A 16,725-nucleotide genomic window follows, 5' to 3' on the forward strand; every position below is an offset into this window, starting at 1 on the left:
ACAATAGTCTGCGGAAGACCTTCAATGCAAAAGATAGCAGACAACGCTTGGATGGTGGCGGAGGACGTCGTGGAAGACATCCGGACAACAAAAGGAAAAGTACTGAAGGCGTCGACCAGAACCAACCATCGAGCATTCCAGAATGGACCAGCATAATCAATGTGCAAGCGTTGCCAAGGGGAAGTGGCTTTTGGCCACGCAAAGACTTTCCGCGGCGGTGCGGATTGTTGTGCGGCACACGCCGGGCACGAAGAACACATATTCGTAATCGCAGCATCGATTCCGAACCAAGTACAGTGCTGACGAGCAAGTTGTTTCGTTCGCACTATACCCCAATGTCCTTGGTGAAGAAGCCGTAAAACAGAGGACTGTAACGAACGTGGGACCACGACTCTGGACTGATCATTATCAGAACGCAACAACAAAACACCACGTCGAACAAAAAGTCTCTCCTTGTGAGCAAAAAATCGGCGAACCAACGGATCCTCGATCCGAGACTTTGACAAAGGCCATTGCGTAGCAACAAAACGTAAAACAGTAGCAAGGACAGGGTCAGCAGCTGTGGCTGTAGCGACACGACGAAAATCAATCGGAAACGATTCGACCACTTCATCGGTTTCCGAATCAATGAACATGCAAGCAAGTTCGGAAGAATCGAATGCTTTATCCTCAGCAACAGGCAAACGGGACAACGCATCGGCGTTTCCGTGCTTAGCAGTGGACCGATACAAGATATCGTAGCGGTACTGCGAGAGGAAAATAGACCAGCGAATGAATTTCTGCGCTGTACGTGGAGGTACAGGCTTGTTCGGATGAAAAAGCGACGTCAAAGGTTTGTGGTCTGTGATGATGGTAAAGTGACGACCATACAAGAAATCATGGAACTTAGTAACACCAAACACGAGAGCCAAAGCTTCTTTCTCTATCTGTGAATAATTTCTTTGCGCAGACGAGAGCAATTTGGACGCAAAGGCAATAGGGCGATCATGGGAGCCAACTTTGTGCGCAAGCACAGCACCGATCCCGAAATCCGATGCATCTACCATCAACAAAAGGGGTTTCTGGGGATCGAATGGCGTAAGGCAAGTATTAGAAAGCAACGCCGATTTCAACTGGCGAAAGGCGCGTTCACTTTCCGGCGTCCAGACGAACGGAACACCTTTACGGCGTAAGCGATGAAGCGGAGCTGAAATGGAAGAGGCATTGCGCACATATTTATGGTAATAATTAATTTTACCCAACACACTCTGTAGCTGTTTCAGATTTTTAGGGGACGGCAAGTCTTGTATGGCACGGAGGTGCTCTGGACTCGGATGTATGCCTTGGGCATTAATGACATGTCCCAGGTATGGTAAGTCACGAGCAAAAAACACACATTTGTCCTTCCTCAAGCGAAGACCATTTTGCCGCAAGACCTGAAATAATGTTCGTAAATTCGCAAGATGATCTTCTTCCGTCTGTCCGGAGATCACTATATCGTCCAGATAGTTTGCTGCAGTAGGGACCGACGCACAAACAGTTTGTAAATATTGCTGAAACAAGGCAGGGGCGGATGCACACCCGAATGGCAGTCTTTTGAAGCGGTACAATACAAGATGCGTGTTAACCACCAATACGCGCTGGGATTCGTCGTCCACCGGTATTTGCAAGTACGCATCGGCTAGGTCCAACTTTGAAAAATATTTTCCCGGGCACAGTTTAGCAAAAAGATCTTCCGGGCGGGGCAAAGGAAAAGTAGCAGTCACTAGCTGTGGATTCACTGTGGCCTTGAAGTCCACGCAAAGTCTCAATTTTCCGGAAGGTTTTGGCAAAATGACTAAGGGTGAGGCCCAGAGAGAAGCTTGCACACGTTCAATTACACCCTGTGATTCGAGATCGTGTAACGTTCTTGCGACCTCATCACGCAATGCGTGGGGAACATTGCGCGCCCTGAAAAATTTCGGTTGCGCGTTTACCTTCAGTTCTAAATGTGCTTCATAGTTTTTAGCGCAACCTAAGCCCGGTGCAAAAATGTCTGCAAATTCGTCACACAGCCGAGAAACACTGTCTGTAGGCACAGTCTGATTCACTGATAGCACCTGATTTACAATAGACATGTTAAACAACTTAAATAAATCTAGACCAAATAAGTTCACTGCAGAAGAAGAACGAAGAACGTAAAATGACAAAAGTTTTGTTTGTCCCTTGAATGTTGCAAGAAGGCTGCACTGTCCTAACACAGGAATTTTCTGTCCGGAATATGTAGTTAGCTTAACATTTGCGGCACGCAACGGAGGTGCGCCCAGTTGTTTGTATGTGTCGTGATTGAGCAATGAAACTGCAGCTCCGGTATCGAGCTGGAATGGTATCACTTTGCCTTCAAAGTCTAAGTCCACAAAAAGTTTATTGTCCTGCTGACGACAAGAGCGACTGTTTTGTGCAATTGGAACAGACACTGGTACAGAATCACTTGCTAATTGACGTGATTTCCGGCGACGTCGACGCACAGTTTTTGTGGGACGATCACAGTTACAGTTAGAGAAATTGTCACTGGACGAAGTGGAATTAACGACATGAATGTCCATAGGCGAAGGTCCACGAGCCTGAGTGTCCTTGGTTCGATTCCGGCGCGAAGCAAAGGGCCTGGAATGATTGTGATTGTCTGATCTGAGCTTTTTCTGGCAAACACTTTGAACATGTCCTTTCTTATTGCAGAAAAAGCAAATAGCTTGGCGGGACGGGCAATGTTCACGCGAATGTCTAGTAGCACACCGCGGGCATGATTTCACTGCATTTGTGTGCCGGCGCGGCACACCTGGCGTAGCACGCGGCGGTCGCTGTGTCGCCGTGCGCGAGGCCCGGTTACCGGGCCGCGCAGCGCGTCCAGCGGGCCGGTTAATGTTACACACGGCTGGCGAAGTTTCAAAAGATTCCTGAGCACAGTCCAGTGTGTCCTGTCTATCCAATATGTCTATCACTTGTTGAAGGGAGGGATTAACTAGTTTCAAAATTTGCTCCCGAATGCGAACATCAGAAACGTTCTGTGCAATTGCATCACGCACCATTGTATCTGAATAAGAAAGACCACAGTCACATTCAAAGGCACAGTCCCTAGTAAGTCCTTGCAATGTTGCTACCCACTCCCTATTAGTTTGACCGGCCGTACGTTTTGTACGAAAAAACGTATATCGTTTTGCAACCACATTAACTGTTTCTTTGAAATAGGCATCTAATGCAGACAAAATTTCCTCGTATGACAAAGTTGCTACGTCGCGGCGGGGAAACAATTTCACTATCACACGGTATGTGGACACACCGACACAAGAAAGCAAAAACGGCTGCCGCTCATTACCTTGAATTCTGTAGGCAGCAAGGTGGAATGCGAACTGACGAGACCACTCTTGCCAGGTCTCGTGGTTCGGGTCGTAGTGCCTAAAAGGCGGTGCAACGGCAGGTTGTGGCTGCGGTAGCGGTGAAGCGGCTGCGGCCGCATCGGTGTGCAGCGCACGTTGACCCTGGACGAGCTGTCCAAGGGCATCCAGTAACGCCTGCGTCTGCTGATTCTGCAAGCGATAAAATTCGGACAGTACATCTGGAGAATGTGGCGAAGCCATGACACAAAGAAATGTAAGCAATCAGAAATAAATGTAAGCAATCAGAAAATAGGTCCTTTTCCCTCGTCGCCAATAATTGTAGTGTCGGTAGCTGGACCGACACCGTGATGTGGATTGCTGAAAAGGAATGCTAGACTAAAGCTGTAGCCGATAGTGCACGCACGGCAATAAGCATACGGGCGTGAAGTCTGGAACATAAAAACTTATGAATGAATAAGAAGAAAAGTATGTAGATGCTTTTTACTTAACTTTTAATAATTCCTTGGAATACATCTCTCTTGATTACTCGTAAGCTATAGGCACTGATACAAATGGCTCCATGCTAGTTCGTAGCCATTAACTTAGCTGATGGCTATTATGTCTCTCGGCTAATGAGAGAGAAGGCTTCGTACAACTGAGCGATAGCCAGGTTCGCGTACAACTGGGCGGTAGCTTGGTTCTCGTTCAACTGGGGTCGAGTCCACTCTCGTATCACGAGACCTGCCTAGGTGGTGGCGCTAGGTCTGCGATCACAGTGGCGACACGCGGGTCCGACATGTACTACATGGACCGCGGCCGATTTAAACTACCACCTAGCAAGTGTGGTGTCTGGCGGTGACACCACAGGATAAGCAAGCACACTCTGAATTCGTGAACCTGAAACATGCTCTGTTGAATGCACCACTTTTATCGCACCCAGATCTTACCAGAAATTTTTCCATTGCCACTGACAGTTCCAACACCGCTTTAGGCGTACATATTTTCCAGGAAATTGAAGAAGATGGCTCTACAGTAATCAAAAACATCGCATTTTGCAAGCCGCATTTTGTCACCTGCTGAACGAAATTACTCCGTCACAGAACTGGAAACACTATGTGTTGTATGGGCTTTTACGAGATTTCGGCACTTTCTTTATGGCAGACATACCACCGTCTACACAGACCACAGAGCGATACAATTTTTACTTTCGGCTAAATTCACACACGACAGATTAAGCAGATGGAAACTTTATTTACAGGAATTTAATTTTACAATAGTTCACATTCCCGGCACACAAAATGTTATAGCAGACGCACTATCGCGTTCTCTGAGCAACAATCAGCAAGACGTAGCAACCAACTTCCGCAAAGCAAATTTCAGTGTCATGTACATTCAGCAAGTAGCATTTGAAAATTTTATTTCATCGTCATTACAGGACATAGCAAAAGAACAAAATAAAGACAACGTGTGGAAAGAAATTAAACACCTTTGGCAAGATAGGAATAATGTTAAGATTAGAAACCATTACACTGTACGCAATGACATTCTGTTTCGCCGCTCTCATCCTGACAGCAACAATTGGTTATTATGCATTCATGACGAACTGGTTAACAAATTAATCTGGTACACTCATTTAAGTTACGCACATTACGGAGCAAGAAAATGTTTTCTTATACTGAGACAGAACTGTTATTTTACAAACATGGAGAAACGTGTACGACGAGTTTTAGCATCTTGTAAAATTTGCCAGAAAACTAAGTCAGACACCACTTCACATATTCCTCCATTATATCCCATTATACCTGTTAAATTAAGACACATGGCCGCTGTAGACATTTTTGGTCCGATTCCGAGAACTAACAGAGGTTTTTGCTACATATTTGTCGCTGTTGAGCTCACTTCAAAATTTGTTACCTTCACTCCGTTACGCAAAGCTACTGCTAAAACTGTTTCGAAAGCATTTGTAAAACATTTTCTATTTCATGTAGGGCATGTGATGAAAGTAATTTCTGACAATGGATCACAATTTCGTTCTGCTACATGGACACGTATGTTACGAGCTAGAAACATTTCTCCGATTTATATATCCAAGTACCATGCTTCTTCGAACCCCTGTGAAAGATTTATGAAAGAAATTGGTAAACTGTGTAGAATATACTGCCACAAAAGACACATTGATTGGGATACACACATACTCTCATTCCAAGATGTAATTAATTCCATTCCAAATGAATCCACTATGCTATCTCCGTCTGTTATTCTGAAAAACGTTGAACCACCAAACAAAATTAAAGAATTAGTAAACTTCCCTAAATGTCGTCGCCTACGTCGCCATGAAATAATTAACATTGCGCTGAACAACATCAAACGTGCCGCAGAGCGCCGGAGAAGACAGCAAAAACAGGTTTGTACACGCCGCGACTTTCACGTTGGACAGAAGATATTAGTGCGTACACACTATTTATCCAGCAGAATAAAAGGTAAGTGCAGTAAATTTGAACTTCTATACGCAGGACCATATCGGATTCGCAGCATTCCTCATCCCAATGTGGTACACGTCGAAACTTTGAGAACCAGAAAATCGAAAGGCAACCACCATTGGTCAAATATTAAACCCTTTATTGAATGAAGACACTGTATGATTCAACACACTATGATGCCATTTACTAACGCAATTATATTCACATGACTAATTATTGACGATTATCGTATTTTTCTTGGCAAATGCCCGGCAAGGTAAGGTTAGCAGGTCGCTTTTCTTGTCGTTACACATCAGACCGTGCATATTTTTCCAGATGAACTTACGTATTTTATGAATAATTATGCAGTTCTATGTAATGACATATTAATTTTATCAAATTCTCTCTCCATTAAAGTCTTTAATTCTCGCCTCTATTAACTACACTACATACAAGCTGAACACAACGAACGTCACATTTTGTCTTTTTATGTACGATTGTTTTCATGTTTTGTTTATATGCACTGTGAAATAGTTAAGGTATAACACACCAGTTGGTTTTGACATTCTTTTGCCCTATGACATCTCAAGATCGTGACTGTTTTACGTTTTTTGCTGCTGCATTGTATTATTCTGTGTACATTTTTGCATCTGAACACTGTCAATGTCTTTGACATATTACGTTTTCTGTCATGTTATGCTGTATGGTTAATTATGTCACCATAAACCAGTCATTATTTAGTGGGTATATGATTTAAATGCAAGACATTAATCTTTGTTCATCAATTTCAGATAGAAATGATGCGTGTAAGAAATAAATTCAACAGAAATGGGAATTTCACCTACGGAATAAACGAAAGAAGATGCAATAACTTTATGAGGAAGAGTAAATGGATCAGGATTAACAAGCATTAACAAGAATATACTAGACTCATCGTTTCAGAATACAAGGTGATTGATGCAGGCTGTCAGACAGAACTACACATCTTAGTTTTAGTGATGAAATATGCTAGGGATAAGGAATAGTTGTGTAATGAGTAATGAAGTGATTTTTTGCAGATGATAATGAATGCTGATGAATAATGATGAAGAATATGCTGCTATGAATAATGAAGTTTTTCTTTACAGGTGATGATGATAATGGAGTTTTTGATGATATGGATAATGAAGTTTTCTTTGCAGACGAGGATAATGTTGAAGTTATATTTAGGCTATGTAGTTATTTAAGTATTTGTTGCAGTTCGATTTGACAGCAAGTGTTATATTGCACAGTATAATGACTGAAGGTTTTGGAAAGGACAGCTATGGAACACATTTTTATACACATTTCACTACCTGTTAATTCGAAGTTCACTACTTTTTAGCGTAAAATGCATATCTCTTTTCAGCTTAATAATCCATTTTTATATATATTTTGCAGCAGAAATTATTTATGAGATTAATGTGCTATAAGCAGTTGTTCATTAAATCTATGAATGTGGTTACATATACTCTACTTGTTTCATAATCTTGCCACAGCTGACTTATGACGAATGACGTTACACATTTTTCATTTATACCAATAACCTAGAAGCAAATTCTTCTCTCTTGCTTTCCCCTATAATTACCCTAAGCAATGCATTGCTAACAAAATAATGTATTACCAGTCCCAAATAATGTTACTAGTTTAAGAGAATTCTGAATAATACTGATCAGCTCTGAATAGTATGTCACTTCAGTAATGACTTCTTAATGATACAAAAAATATATATATATATAAAATAATGCTTTGTAACGGGCAAATAACTGCCACTGTTTATTGTAATGAGACTACTTATAATGCCCATGATTATTAATGCTATGACTGTAATTAACTGATTTTTAATCATGACTTCTTAATGGTGTGTATCACCAGTTTCAAATAATGCTACTCATTTAAGAAAGTTCTGAATAATACTGAATGATGAACAATGTTTTATACTATTCAATACTTACTGGCCACTGAGTGCCAGTAATTAATCTAATTAAATGAATTATGACCTTTCATGTTTTGGTAACTGGCCAAAGAGTGCCAATAATTAATGTCACTAAATGAATTACGTTAATAATTATGCCATTAATTAGCTCCTGTTTTCAATTATGACTTTTCATGTTCTATAACTGGCCACTGAGTGCCAATAATTAATGTCACTAAATGAATTATGTTATTAATTATGCCATTAATTAGCTCTTGTTTTCAATGTTGACTTTTCATGTTTTGTTAAATGGCCAATGAGTGCCAATAATTTGTATCACTCAATGTATTATGTTAATGCTAGGCCAATAATTGACTCTCCTTTTCAATTAAGACTTCTGATGAATATTATTCTGTCGTACTAAATATGCTTTGTAACTGGCCAAGGACTGCCACTGTTTATTGTAATACGATTACCCATGATGCCAATAATTTAATTTTATGAACATTATTCTGTAATACTACATACTTGGTACAGAAATGTTCAATAACTGGGCTATGAATGCCGCAAACTACTACTGTAATTCTCAATGAAGCCTATTATGTGACTTAATGTCCTTCTTCTACTGAGCTAACTGCCCTGAATTACTGCAATGTCCATTTGTCCTGTCCATCCTCATGATCATGGAGCACTATATTTGGTTTTTGCACTAATTCTACGTTGGTGTGCCTTGTAAGAGCGTGGTGTTGACACGGCATGCTGTCCACCACCGTGAGCGATGAAGACGTTATTATGGTCCCACTGTTTGGTGTACCTAATGTACTGCCAAAATGAAAACATGGAATATTACTACGACAGTTCAGTGTCTTGGCTACGCTGATAAATTCTGATGGGAAAAGAACTTCAAATTGTGTCACTTGGTGTTGTACTTCTGTGGAAAGATATGGACTTTCAGAACAGCTGTGTGCAATCTAAAGTGCTACAACCGTGATGCAATCCTTCCCTTTCCTATCCTAATAGTGAAAATCATTTTTTTTTTTGCTAACATCATTTATGTTCATGGGATATACATTTTTTTTCGATTTGCTGAACTCCAATGCGAGTACACTTATGTCACTTGTCGACATGATTTTTTTTTTTTGGCCATTATGTTTATTTGTTGTGAAAATGCTAAAGACATTTTTTCGATTTGTTCTGAAGTACAGTATATGTGCACTCTTGTCTTTTATATTGTATATACATTTTTATTTTGATGATATGTTCTGAACTACAGTGCATGTGCACTTATGTTATGTGTTAATGTGTTTTCTACTGAACTTCAGTGCCTGTGCACTTTTCTCATTTTTAAATATGATTTGTACTCATTCTGTATGTTCAATACTTCAGTGCGTATGCACTTATGTCATTTGTTACTCATTGTATATACATTTCGTCATTTGCTGATATGTTCTCAACTGCAGTGCATGTGCACTCATGTCACTTGTCAACATGATTTTTTGTCATTCTGTTTATTTGTTCTGAAAATGCTAAAGAATTTTTTCAGTGCGTGTGCACTTTGTTATCTGTCAAATAATTTGTATATACAGTTTTCTGAGTTGCTACTATGTTTTGTACTCATATCTTGTTTTTGTCTGAAATGTTTTGTACTCGGTGCATGTGCCCAACATTTAATTCATGTATCTAAATATTCTGTAAATTGTACAAGTTGATTAATTAAAGAAAAAATTTTGCCGTGCTTGGCAAGTCCAAATGACTCACCATCGCTGCCAAATTTTTGCCCCCCCCCAGTGGATGGTTATGAAACACGTATGTTGTGTGGCGGCGATGGTGAGGCATTGCAGAGTCTCTGACCAGAGAGCCATTTATCGTGGCTAGTCTGCGCTTGACCGCGCGAGAGTTGCGAGCGGGACTCTGTCAGTAGTAGTCGTGCAGTACAGTTGCGAGCAGTAGTCAGTAGGCAGTCTGTCAGTAGCAGTAGGGCAGAGCAGTATGTCGGTAGTAGCAGCCCAGTGCAGTTGTGTGTGAGGAGTCGGCGGGCGTCGACATGGCACTCTGGTCAAGATTCAGGATGAGGTATATTATTTTTAAATGCGCTCAGCTAATAATGTAAATTAACTGTAACTAATTTGTGCAACAATCGCCCCAATAATAATTTTGATTTCAAAGCAATATTTTTAACAAGAGAACTATTTAATTGAACGAACGATTTCCTTCCATTTCCTTTAAAGAAAAGTTTCAGTTAAATTTCAAAAAATTAAAAAAAAATTAATACTTGCAATGCATTTCCTCCAAGCCGCGGCCAACAATAAGAGCAGAACTTTGACATGCAGTTATACTGAGGTAAGAAATTAATTCTGATTTGTGCACAGGGCCAAAGACCGATATTTTGGTTTAATTGAGTTTACATTGTCACTGAAGTCTCATTAGCATTGAATTGTTTTTCATTATTTTCGTGACAACTTACACCTTGAGTCAGATTGCGATTCTCATTTTTATTGTCATTAAATTTAATTGCTAGGGAGGTTACGCTTGGCTCAATTTCTATTAAATATTGTCTTTTAAATTTTTGCGGGGAGGTCACAAGCTTCTAGTGTGCGTTCACCACGATGTCGCCAAACACGGATGCGACCATCATGATGCTGTAAACAGAACCTTGATTCATCCGAGAAAATGACATTTTGCCATTCGTGCACCCAGTTTCGTCGTTGAGTACAACATCGCAAGGGCTCATGTCTGTGATGCAGGGTCAAGGGTAACCGCAGCCATGGTGTTCGAGCCGATAGTCCATGCTGCTGCAAACGTTGTCGAACTGTTCGTTCAGTTGGTTGTTGCCTTGAAAATGTCCCCATCTGTTGACTCAGGGATCGAGACGTGGCTGCACGATCTGTTACAGCCATGGGGATAGGATGCCTGTCATCTCGACTGCTAGTGATACGAGGCCGTTGGAATCCAGCACGACGTTCCGTATTACCCCCCTGAACCCACCGATTCCATATTCTGCTAACAGTCATTAGATCTCGACCAATGCGAGCAGAAATGTCGCGATACAATAAACCGCAATCACGATAGGCTACAATCGGACCTTTATCAAAGTCGGAAACGTGATGGTACGCATTTCTCCTCCTTACACGAGGCATCACAACAACGTTTCACCAGGCAACGCTGGCCAACTGCTGTTTATGTATGAGAAATCGGTTGGAAACTTTCCTCATGTCAGGACGTTGTAGGTGTCGCCACCGGCGCCAACCTTGTGTGAATGCTCTGAAAAGCTAATCAGTTTCATATTACAGCATCTTCTTCCTGTCGGTTAAATTTTGAGTCTGTAGCATGTCATCTTCGTGGTGTAGCAATTTTAATGGCCGGTAGTGTAGACAGCCAAATTCGAGGAAACGCATAGTTCAGAATGAGCGCGGCTCAGCTATTTTGTAAATTTCTGCCTTCCATAGTAACAAATAATCCTTCACCGATCCCAATAAATCCGAAATCTTAGATGGTGGATGAAAAACCACTTTCACTTGAAAATTATTAAGCATCCTCGCTATTTTGAAAGAGATATTTCCAACAAATGGAAGAAAAGCTAGGGACTTGGCTGGCGCGTTCTTCCCTTTATCCACTTCCCGGTTCCCGGCTCTAGTTGCGAAGGCCCTGTTAATTTGCGGGGTCGAGTATCCATTGTCTCTGAACACCGTCCTTAAATATGCAAGTTCCTTGGGCAAATTCTCTGCATCCGACGCCGTATGTGCCCTGTGTACGAGTTGCCATCACCCATCCCAGACCATGAGTGTAATTGAAACCCTTGTGCACAGGGCACATACGGTGTCGGATGCAGAGAATTTGCCTAAGGAACTTACACATTTAAGGATGGTTTTCAGAGACAATGGATACTTGACCTGGCAAATCAACATGGCCTTTGCAACTAGAGCCAGGACCCGGAATGTGGATAAAGAGGAGAACGTCCCAGCCAAGTCCCTAGCTTTCCTTTCCTTTGTTGCAAATATCTCTTTCAAAATGACGAGGATTCTTAATAATTTTCATGTGAAAGAGGTTTTTCCTCCACCTTCTAAGATTTCGAATTTGTTGGGATCAGTAAAGCATGATTTGTTAATGCAAAACCGAGAATTTACAAAATACCGTGCCAATGTGGTACGGCCTATACAGGACAGGCAACATGTACAGTGGAAGAGTGTTGTACGGAACATCAACGTGGCACTCGCCTACTGCAAACCAGTAAGTCTGCAGTTGCGGAACATTGTATTTCCAACGGACATTCAATGGAGTATGACAAAACTTCGATTTTGGCCACAGCAAGAACTTTGTGGGACTCCATTATCAAGGAATCCGTTGAAATACCCCAGGAAATCTAATGAACCGTGACAGTGGTTACCAATTGAGTAACGCGTGGAATCCCGCCATCCCCAAAATTTGCTCGAGAAGAAGAGGCCAGAAGACTACGACTGTTGCACCAGCGACAGTACCGACGGTAGCTGAGTCTTGCAGTTCCACCAGCGAGGGCGCTGCCGCTGGGCGTTGTGGTCCTTCTGTCTCCACGACTTCAACGCATGCGCGGCAGTACCATCAGCGCACTACATAGAACGGAGTGGAGAACGTCTTCGTCAGTCCTCGTTCGGCTCACCTGAAGATGGCTGGCAGTTTTCCAGCCAAAATATCGTGCAATGAAGTTCACAACGACCGGCTGCAAGCCCTAAATCGCTTTGAACAGTTCATTTGCTGGGAAAATTTAAAATTTGACGTCAAACATGGCCTCTTGGAACGAGGCCGCTGGCTGCCTGACCAGCGGCAACTTGTAGACATCGTCCCTGATAATGCCTTGTTTCATTATTTCTAAGGATATTAAGCATTCCGTACACTCACACCACTGATATTTTGATTTAGAACTGTCCAATGAGGTTCCATCGTAGACTCGGTAGTCCCCTGGCATCCGAAACAAGACATTACATACACTATGTGATCAAAAGTATCCGGACACCTTTCTGAAAATGACTTACAAGTTCGTGGCCCCCTCCATCGGTAATGCTGGAATTAAATATGGTGTTGGCCCACCCTTTACCTTGATGGCAGCTTCCACTCTCGCAGGCATACGTTCAATCACGTGCTGGAAGGTTTATTGGCGAATGGCAGCCCATTCTTCACGGAGTGCTGCGCTGAGGGGAGGAATCAATGTCGGTCAATGAGGCCTGGTACGAAATCGGCGTTTCAAAACATGCCAAAGGTGTTCTATAGGAATCAGGTCAGGACTCTGTGCTGGCCAGACCATGACAGGGTTGTTAATGTCGTGTAACCACTCCGCCACACGCCGTGCATTGTGAACAGGTGCTCGATCATGTTCAAAGATGCAATCGCCATCCCCGAATTGCTATTCAACAGTGGGAAGCAAGAAGGTGCTAAAAACATCAATGTAGTCCTGTGCTGTGATAGTGGCAAGCAAAACAACAAGGGTGCAAACCCCCTCGATGAAAAACACGACCACACCATCACACCACCGGCTCCGAATTTTACTGTTGGCATTACACACGCTGGCAGATGACGTTCACCGGGCATTCGCCGTACCCACACCCTGCCATCGTATCGTCACATTGTGGCCCGTGATTCGTCACTCCACACAATACTTTTCCACTGTTCAGTTATTGAATATTTACGCTCTTTACACCAAGCAAGGCGTCGTTTTTCCTTTAACGGCGTAATGTGTGGCTTATGAGCAGTCGCTCGAACATGAAATCCAAGTTCTCTCACCTTCCGTCTAACTGTCATAGTGCTTACAGTGAATCCTGATGCAGTTTCGAATTCTTGTGTGATGGTCTGGATAGATGTATGGGTATTACACACTACAACCCACTTCAACTGTCGGCGGTCTGTGTCAGTCCACAGACGGGGTCGGTGAGACGTGCGTGGCTCATGTTCGTGCCATATCTCATTTGATATCCTGTTTTTACTGTACTACCACCTCGTTATGATAATATCAATTAGTGGTGTCATTGAGTTGCCACCTTGCCTTGGCGTGAGCGGCAGCAGCGGCGCTTATCGATATAAGCCCTATAGTATTATCTTTGCTAAATGCTATTAGTTCCTGATTGTCACGTTATTTGGATCTGCCAGGGAGTTGGAACGCGCCTGAAGGGCAGTTTGGACCTGGCAGTCGTGGAGTTGGGACGCGGCGGAAGTTGGTAGGGTTGGAGCAGTAGTGAGGCTTGGATAACCATGACTCGCCCGACCGTTGATGGCACACATGACGAACTGGGGACGGCCTTGGTTGATCGTCGGTTGTTCGTCTTACCGAACGACATGTATTTGCTCGACGATCGTTTATGGGTTGACGGTGTGTGTCTCAACTCGTGGTTGGGCCGTGTCATTGCTCGGTCAGTTCTTTCAGAATTAGTTGTATTCTTCGTTCTAGTGTTTGTGAAACTGTGTGTAGCTTGTGATGTCGACTGCTCAGTTACTTTAGTGTTGTATCCGTGCTGGCTGTCGGTCGGTTGGTGTTGATTAGCCAGTAAATCTCTGCGCGGCGCAGTGGGCTGGGCCCACTGGCGGTCTCTACTCAATGTTGGAGTGTGTGGTAACTGTTCCGATTGCTACTAGGTTCGTGGCTCACCGACCCAGGAGTGCTGATTTAATTACCGAAGCCAGTCTGTTCACATTGTGCTGCTGGTTTTCATGGTTGGCTGTTGGGGCTCTTCCCGTGAGCAACAGCGAGTGTTCGAGCTGGCGAAAGTATGACCACTATCCGGTAGAGTTTAACTGTATTTTGGTTATTTGAAGTCCAAGTACACCAGCAGAATTTTCTGCCTTGTGGCCGTCAGCGTTCCGATTACCTGCCCTGGCCGCTGACGTAAAATTTAGGCAGTGTGTTTTCCTCACCGTGTTGTCGCTGTGTGTGTGTAGTTTTGACAGCTTATGCATACTTGGTTGTGGGCGGCTACGCCTTTTACGTTTTGGCTTTGGAGTTCCTTGTGTACTGGTCGAGTGGAAAGCAAGTCGCCTCGTCGGTGGGTCCGTTGACTGTCTCTTGGTTGGCTTGCTGGCGGATCGGATATAGTTGGGGCGACTACCTGTCTCCCCTAAGCGAATGTTAATATTTCAAGTGCAGACCGACCCCCGGAAACTTCTGAGCGCCGCTGACTGTACTGCCTTTTCTTATTGGTGTTTAATTGTTTATTTTAATGGCTCATAGCCGATGGTTTTAATTTGTAACCTTTTGGTTGGGTTTTAAATAATGGGTAAGTTCCTTACTTGTCAAGTATTGCATTGTTTGGGCCTTCAGCCTCATTAAAAAAATTTTTTTTTTGGATAAAGCTTTGGGCCTCCTGCCTTTTGAAAATTTATTGTAGTTGTGTTTTTCAATCATAGGCTTTCAGCTGTCTTAAAATTAAAATTCCTTACTTGTTAAGAATTAGATTGTTTGGGCCTTCAGCCTCCTTTTCTTAAAAAACCATTCAAGGATAAAGCTTTGGGACGTCTGCCTTTGAAAATTTATTGTAGTGCCAGTTACACTCGAACACATATAAATTTATTTAGTTGGCGAAATATTACAGTCCAAATTTCCGAGCTTAACTATCGACTGAATATGTCACACAGTCTTATGGCTTAAAGGCCCAACCTCTTTGATTTTTAAAACGGCTGAAGGCCCATGATTTAAAGCACAACTACAACAAATTTTCAAAAGGCAGAAAGCGCAAGGTTTTATCCTTAAATAATATTTCAAATGAGGCTAAAGGCCGAAACAATCTAAGACTTGACAAGTAAGGAATTTTAATTTTAAAATGGCAGAAGGGCTATGATTTAAAAACACAACACAATAAATTTTTCGTTTCTTTGTAGGTACACGTCCGCGGCCCTGATATGAATTCAAGTCCTCGCCGCTGGAACAGGCAAGACATAATGGTGCAACCATTGATCAAGTGGACCGTGGTGCAGTAATTCTTTGTCTGTTTTTGGAGGGGAAGAACATTGCAACAATCCATGCTAAGTTGGTGGAAATGTACGGCTGCGAAGCTCCACCACGTGACACAATTAGTCCATGTTGGAGGCGCTTCAGGTCTGCTCAAACAAGCTTGAGTAACGAAGAACGGAGTGGCGGATCACCAGTCTGTGAGGAACCGGGAACCACAGGAGAAGAGAAACCCTCGGTGCTCGAAGACCGGAGCATCACAGTGGAATAAGTGAGATACAGTCTTCGATTACATTGTAACATCTTGCGCGTAATTTTGAACAAGACAATATCGCAGCCCGATGGGTTGCGGAACTGTCCTCACCAATTTTATAAGACCGCCAGAGCATGACCATAGCGAAAATGTTGCAGCCGTAGTAGACGAATCCCGATGGCTTCTTTAGATGCCTAATCATTATGGACGAGTCGTAGGTGTATAACAGTGACCTAGAATTACACGAGAAAAGCAGGCAGTGGGAAAAGTCAAACACCCGACCATCATAAAAAAAGATCATACTGTGTTTTGGGAATGCCATGGTGTGGTGCTATTAGATCAGATTCGTAAGAGACAAACCACCAGACGACCATCTTAATACGACGTCACGGGAGGCTGTAAAGACGTAGCCTCAGCTTATTCTGCAAAGGACACAGTTTCATTGAGCTATCGAGTTTTGCCTCATCCCCCCGTATTCTCCTGAAATGACTTCCAGAGCCTTCTTCCTCGAACCTCGGGTGAAGAAACCATATTGTTGCACGAATTTTCAGAATTCGTTGAAATAATCAGCAGGCAACCGAACAATAGAAATTTTATTCCTTTGCCGTTTTCACGCACCTAATGCCCTTATTCAGTAGTTTATAACTATCACACTATTAGCCACCGTCAAAAATAACATGTGTTCGAATGCTTCATACATCAGCTTAATTTTGACGCTCACGAATAATGCAAATTTTGAAGGAGGACATTAGGTGTATGAAACCGGTAAAGGAATAAAATTTCTTTTGTGCAAATGGTTGCTAATTATTTCAACAGAAAAAGTATAGATGCTGAAAATAGAT

The sequence above is a fragment of the Schistocerca piceifrons genome, chromosome 5, assembly GCF_021461385.2.
Source record: "Schistocerca piceifrons isolate TAMUIC-IGC-003096 chromosome 5, iqSchPice1.1, whole genome shotgun sequence".
NCBI lineage: Eukaryota > Metazoa > Arthropoda > Insecta > Orthoptera > Acrididae > Schistocerca > Schistocerca piceifrons.